Source organism: Ixodes scapularis, unplaced genomic scaffold (genome assembly GCF_016920785.2).
Source record: "Ixodes scapularis isolate PalLabHiFi unplaced genomic scaffold, ASM1692078v2 PGA_scaffold4__175_contigs__length_147842914, whole genome shotgun sequence".
Lineage (NCBI taxonomy): Eukaryota > Metazoa > Arthropoda > Arachnida > Ixodida > Ixodidae > Ixodes > Ixodes scapularis.
In genome coordinates this window covers 63,199,939-63,206,348 of record NW_024609879.1, presented here as the reverse complement: position 1 = coordinate 63,206,348, position 6,410 = coordinate 63,199,939, and the positions used below count along the sequence as shown (strand labels likewise).

Sequence of the window (6,410 nt, the reverse complement as noted above, 5' to 3'; positions counted from 1 at the left end):
AGCAGGTGGCAATATGACTGATTTCTGCTCAGGAACGGAGCAGGGCACTGCCATCACCCTGACCACAAACCACCTCAACAATGAGAAGCTGTCGGCACTTCAGCAAAGAATCCTTGACCTGGAGGCGGACAACAAGCGCCTCCATGCGAAGGTTGTACGTCTTCAGGAAAGACAGCTGGGGTTACGCATGATCCAGGAGAACCCCAAAAATGGTATGTTCTACACTGGGCTGCCCGAGTTCTCTGTCTTCAAGTTATTGTTTAATTTTCTGGAACCTCGGGCAGCTAAAATTAACTATTGGAACAGCGGGCATGGTGAGACTAGATCCCGCACGCGGGAAGAGCTGGCAGACGAATTTTTCATGGTCCTGGTGTGGCTGAGGAGAGGCATGGTAGGTAAAAAAATCACCCACAATTTCAATATTTCGGAAGGGCAAGTCAGTAAAGTATTTTCAATGTGGATTAACTTTCTTCAGCAAGAGCTAAGGGTGCTGACTCCGTTTCCGACAGTTCTTGAGAATTAGGAAAATCTCCCTGACGCGTTCCACAGGTTTCCTAACACGAGAGTCGTCCTTGACGGAACCGAGGTGGGCACTCAGAAGCCATCGTCCTTGCTTGCTCGGAGGCAGACCTTTTCACCGTACAAGCATTATAACACGTATAAGGCAGTTGTCGGCTGTACACCCAAGGGCTACATTTGCCATGTTTCAGAACTGTGGGGTGATCGTTGAGGAGAGTGGGCTAATGGGGCAGTTAGAACCAGGAGATGCGATCATGGTCGACAAAGGTTTCAAATTTAATGATTTGCCACTGGGAGTGCAGGTCCACATTCCGCCTTTCCGAAAGACAAATGAGCCACAAATGTCGGAGAATGATGTGGCACACACACGTCACGTGGCACGCGCTAGGGTAGTCATTGAGCGCGTGATAAGGAGGGTGAAGCAATTTCACCTGCTTTATCGACCCTTCCCAATCTCCATGGTTGATTTTGCCGAACCTGTGTTCCAGGTTTGTTGTTTTTTGAGCAACTTCCGTATGCCTCTAGTGAATGGCAAAACACGGGGCACTTTGCTTTAACTCTTTCGTTACCATGCCTATTCAAACACATCACTGGTGATCTATGATTTCATTCGTCAATTTTAATGCTTTAAAGCTGTTTCTCAGGGAATTAATGCCACCCTGTGGTTAGCCCCGAATATGGGTTTTAGAATTGACTTCCATTTCGTTGCTTTAGCAAAGCTATGCTTTTTGATGAAAATCTTCGCGGACTGCAAGTGTGTGAGTTGTGGCAAGAAGGGGCATTTTATTTTTTAAACACTTTAAAGCAAGTTTTAAAAAAAGCAGCACCTTGCACACAGACATAATGACATTAGTGAGAACGAGGACACCACCACATCACCAGTGGCCATGATGGCCGAGAGGCGATTCGGCTTGGAGTCGTATTTGTATGACCCGTCTTGCTTCACCATTTACAACAAACCAAAACTTTGTTTCAGATTTGCAAAAAAAAAGAAGCAACATTTAGTCACACATGGACATGGCATTTGTGAGGACGAGGACGCCACCAGATCACCAGGGGCCATGATGACCGAGAGGCGATTCGGCCTGGAGTCGTATTTGTATGACCCGTCTGCTTCACCATTTACGACAAACCAAAACTTTGTTTAAGGTTTGCAAAAAAGAAGCAATGTTTAGTCGCATATGGACATGACATTAGTGAGGACGAGGACGCCACCACATCACCAGTGGCCATGATGGCCGAGAGGCGATTCAGCCTGGAGTCGTATTTGTATGACCCGTCTGCTTCGCCGTTCACGAGCCAAAACTTTAAGATTTGCAAAAAAGAAGCAACGTTTAGTCGCACACAGACAAAATGCCATTAATAAGGGCGAGGACACGACCACATCACCAGTGGCCATTATGGCCGAGAGGTGATTCGGCCTGGAGTCGTATTTGTATGACCCGTCTGCTTCACCATTTACAACAAACCAAAACTTTGTTTAAGATTTGCAAAAAAGAAGCAATGTTTAGTCGCACACGGACATAATGACATTAGTGAGAACGAAGATGCCACCACAACACCAGTGGCCATGATGGCCAAGAGGCGATTCAGCCTGGAGTCATATTTGTGCGACTTGTCTGCTTCGCCGTTCACAACGAACCAAAACTTTGTTTCTGATTTGCAAAAAAGAAGCAACGTTTAGTTGCACATGGACATGACATTTGTGAGGACGAGGACGCCACCACATCACCAGTAGCCATGATAGCCGAGAGGCGATTCGGCCTGGAGTCGTATTTGTATGACCCGTCTGCTTCGCCATTCACAACGAACCAAAGCTTTAAGATTTGCAAAAAAGAAGCAACGTTTAGTTGTGCACGGACATGACATTTGTGAGGAGGAGGACGCCACCACATCACCAGTGGCCAAGATAGCCGAACCATTCGGCCTAGAGTCATATTTGTATGACCCGTCTGCTTCGCCATTCACAACGAACCAAAGCTTTGTTTAAGATTGGCAAAAAAGAAGCAACGTTTAGTCGCGCACGGACATGACATTAGTGAGGACGAGGACGCCACCACATCACCAGTGGCCATGATGGCCGAGAGGCGATTTGGCCTGGAGTCGTATCTGTATGACCCTTCTGCTTCGCCATTCACAACGATCCAAAGCTTTGTTTAAGATTTGCAAAAAAAGAAGCAACGTTTAGTCGCGCACAGACATGACATTAGTGAGGTCGAGGACGCCACCACATCACCAGTGGCCATGATGGTCGAGAGGCGATTTGGCCTAGAGTCGCCATTTGTATGACCCGCCTGCCTTGCCGTTTGCAACAAATTAAAGCTTTGTTTGAGATTTGCAAAAAGAGGCAACATTTAGTTGCACACGGACATATCACGCGCAACATCAATTAATGCCTGCAAAGTCTCTGAATGAAACTATGAATTTTATATTTGGGGATGTTTTATAAAAAAAAAGCTCACTTAATTACCATCTTACATCACTTTTTGATGTGTTTGCCGAGCTGTTCAGGTTTGCGCTTCTTGGAAAATATACTTGGAAGAACTAGTAGGTTCAGCCGATTGTATATTTCTGGAAAATTCACTCTTTAGCGAGCTCGAATGTGCATAGCAGAGTGTGACATAACCTAACCTGACCTTCTCCATTGTCATGTATAAGTTGACAATCATACTCAAGACTGAAAAAAGCTTTAAATATTACACAAGATTGTACCCATTCAAATGTCCTGCTAAACACTGTTCAAAATCTGCCAAATTTAGCTATCTTTCTTTATATATAAATATTAATACAATTTATCTAAGTTTAGCTAGGGCTTCTAAATCTTTATACCAATGCACGGTTCAGTTGATGACACAGACGTCAATAGGACACACCACAAGGCCCAGCCCAAGGTGAAAAGTTTGTGTTCTCTAAAAGTATGCATGTTAAGTATTTTCATAATCAGCACGATGCAGCCAAGTGCACTGCACACTTTTTTCAGCAATTGGCACTGTATTTTTCGGCAGTTTTTGGCTTGTGCACCATACCGTTGGAAGGGGCTAGACAAGAAGAGTCTAACGGTACCCGTCTTGTCAATGAAGAACCCCTAGTTGTCTATATTCCGCATTGAATTTTTGGGTAACTATGCTTAAAAATGTGCAAATTGGTATTTTCGATTTTGGGACCAAGTGAGACATTGTTGGAAAGCACAATACCAGTGCAGTTGAATGGTACCATTTTCGTAAAATTGGGATGCCTATGCTCCGTTTCATACATAGTGTGCAACACAGTCAAAGCTATCGCACTAGCTTGCGCTGCCTATGTTCACCTCATAGAATAGTGTGCCCCTTACAAAAAGCAAAAACTGGAAAAAAGTGTGTCTTTGGAGCTAGTAACTCAAATTGCGTTAAGATCTTAACAAACCAAAGGTTTTTTGTTTTTCTTAATAAAACATAAAAATTTGTTGTTTTTCGTTTTAGTATGTGTTGGGCTTTTACCATCTGCGCAGCAGTCACTGGGTTTTCGGGTTGTCCGGCTATCTTGCTGGTTTTGAGAAAACACAGTCTTCTGCAGCGACCTCAAGCACCTCTTCTGCTTGAATATTTTCGAAGATTTGTAGTTCGTAGATTTCGAAGAATTGCAAGCAGGTGATTGCCAACATGTGCAAGAATGCGTTTCCCGGAGAAGTCTGTTCGTAAGTCTTGCAGATGGTCAGTCATGACACTGGAGTGTCCGTCCGTACTGTCACAAAGTTCAAAGCAGAATGTCGCTCTGGCCGGCCGGTGTCCCCCAAGCAAAGACCTCGCAACGTGAAAGTGTCGAGCACGCGGACCATCAAGCGTGATGAGTTCACGCTCATAGCCATTTGTCTGAAGGTGCATCGCACATACTCCAAGAAGGAGGTTCGTACCCTTTATGGCATACTTGAGGCTGTAGTGAAGACGACGAGCTACCGGACGAGCTACTAAAACGACCTTGTGGAGGTTGCTGAAGGCATCTGTTTAACTTTTGAGGAACAAAAATGAGGACTGGCACTTGTCGGGAGCAGTGACATCATTGCTTGGCGTCAGAGATACCCGAGAGCAATCGAGGAACTGTGAAAACAGAGCAGGTACGGATCGCGCTGTATGAATTCACTAATACGAAACATAAAAGCTGTTTTCGTGTCGCGCAGTTTTACAGCTTTAATCATAATTTCAGAATCCTCAAATACTTCAGTCATCAAATATGCAGAACAGCTTGCTCACCTCGCGGATCGCTTTAATTGAGGTCCGTGGATTTTAAAAAATATTTAGCGGAGTACTTTATTTTATTTTACCAAAGTTAAGTAACTGTGTGCTAGTGTAACCCCACACAGTGAATTATCTATGTCACATTATGCTATTGTGATATTGAAATTACCACAAGATTTTAAATAAATATTTTGACTAATTTTTACCAACCCCATCTCATGCAGGTCTGTTGGCTACCTAGATGAAACCTGGGCAAGTGCTAAACACACAAAGCAATTAGTCCAGCATGAAAAAGGCTGTGAAGTCCTCGCAGGATGCGTTCATGAACGGCTGGCTGACTACGGGTCTGGCAGCGCTGTCTGGCAAGGGAGGCCGTCTGATCGTTGTGCATGCTGGGCACCGCCAAACAGACTTTGTCGAAGGTGCGGCCGACTTTTTCAGGGCTAGGAAAGGCAACGCTGCGGATAACCACTCCGAGATGAATGGTGAATACTTTGAGAGGTGGTTTTCAGGCCAGCTCCTAGCCACGATTCCCCCCAGCAGCATCATAGTCACGAACAATGCTCTGTACCATAGTGTCGCTCTGGAAAAAGCACCTACATCGTCAACGCGGAAAGCCGACATTCAGGCATGGCTCACCAGGGAAGGAATTTCATGGTCTGCTGACATGGTGAGAGCCGATCTCCTTGAGCTTTCCAAGGTCAAGGCACGCAGCATTGTGTACCAGAATGACACCCTGGTGGCTACTCACCGCCATAAATTCTCGCGACTGCACCTCCGTACCATTGTGAATTCAACCCCATTGAACTGGTATGGAGCAAGGTGAAAGGCTCCGTGACGAGCAAGAACAAACTTTTAACGCTGCAATAAATAAAGTCCCCCCCTGCCAGAAGCACCAGCGTCTGTCACCCAAAACGACTGGCAAAACTGCTGTACTCATGTTGAAGATGAAGCACGGGGGCGGGACATGATCTTCGACAGTGACATTGAGCCGGTGGTTGTTGTGTTCTGCTATTTCTCTTTCACTTCTTCTTCTATGTATTGCCCTACCTATCTCACTTTAAGAATCCTATCCTCTTTCTTCTCTTCTTTTCGATGACATAAAAGGAGTTCAACACGAGGCACCGGACGAGATGGTCGTTCTTTCATAGCGGTACGCTTGCTGCTGAATTCTACATTATGGCGACGAGGATGGGATTAAATAACACTGTCAGAAAGTTTCTTTTTACAGAATTCCAGCAAGTTATTTACGAAACTACGGCAAGTTATTTACAGAATTCCAGCAACTTATTTACAAAACTACGGCAAGTTATTTACAGAATTCCAGCAATAAATTGCACTTCGGATAATAAGCGTTAAAGAAATATGTAAACTTCTCTTCGCCCCAAGACAAATATAGTCAACTGTCACGTCTGTCACCGCGGGTCAGAGACTCAGATCTCTAAACCGAACCGGTGGTCGGCGAGTTCGGGTCGATCGCCGAAGCTCCTCCACGGGGACAAGATGAGGATGGAGACGAAGCGTGCCCAGGTAGTCCAACCGGTCTTTTTGACTCTCGACAGGGTGCCGTGACGGTGCCACCAAGTACACACCAAAGAGTGAGGTTGCCACCGGAAATTCCCGTTCCCTCAGTGGATGCTACAATTCTCCCAGTGCCAGTTTCCGTTCCCCCAGTGGAGG

The 6,410-nt window shown here is 45.5% G+C and overlaps 1 pseudogene; it reads left to right on the top strand.

Annotated features, from left to right (window-relative positions):
• The first annotated feature begins 388 nt into the window (after window positions 1–388).
• LOC115320834 lies at window positions 389–1,255 on the top strand (annotated as a pseudogene).
• Window positions 1,256–6,410: the final 5,155 nt, after the last annotated feature.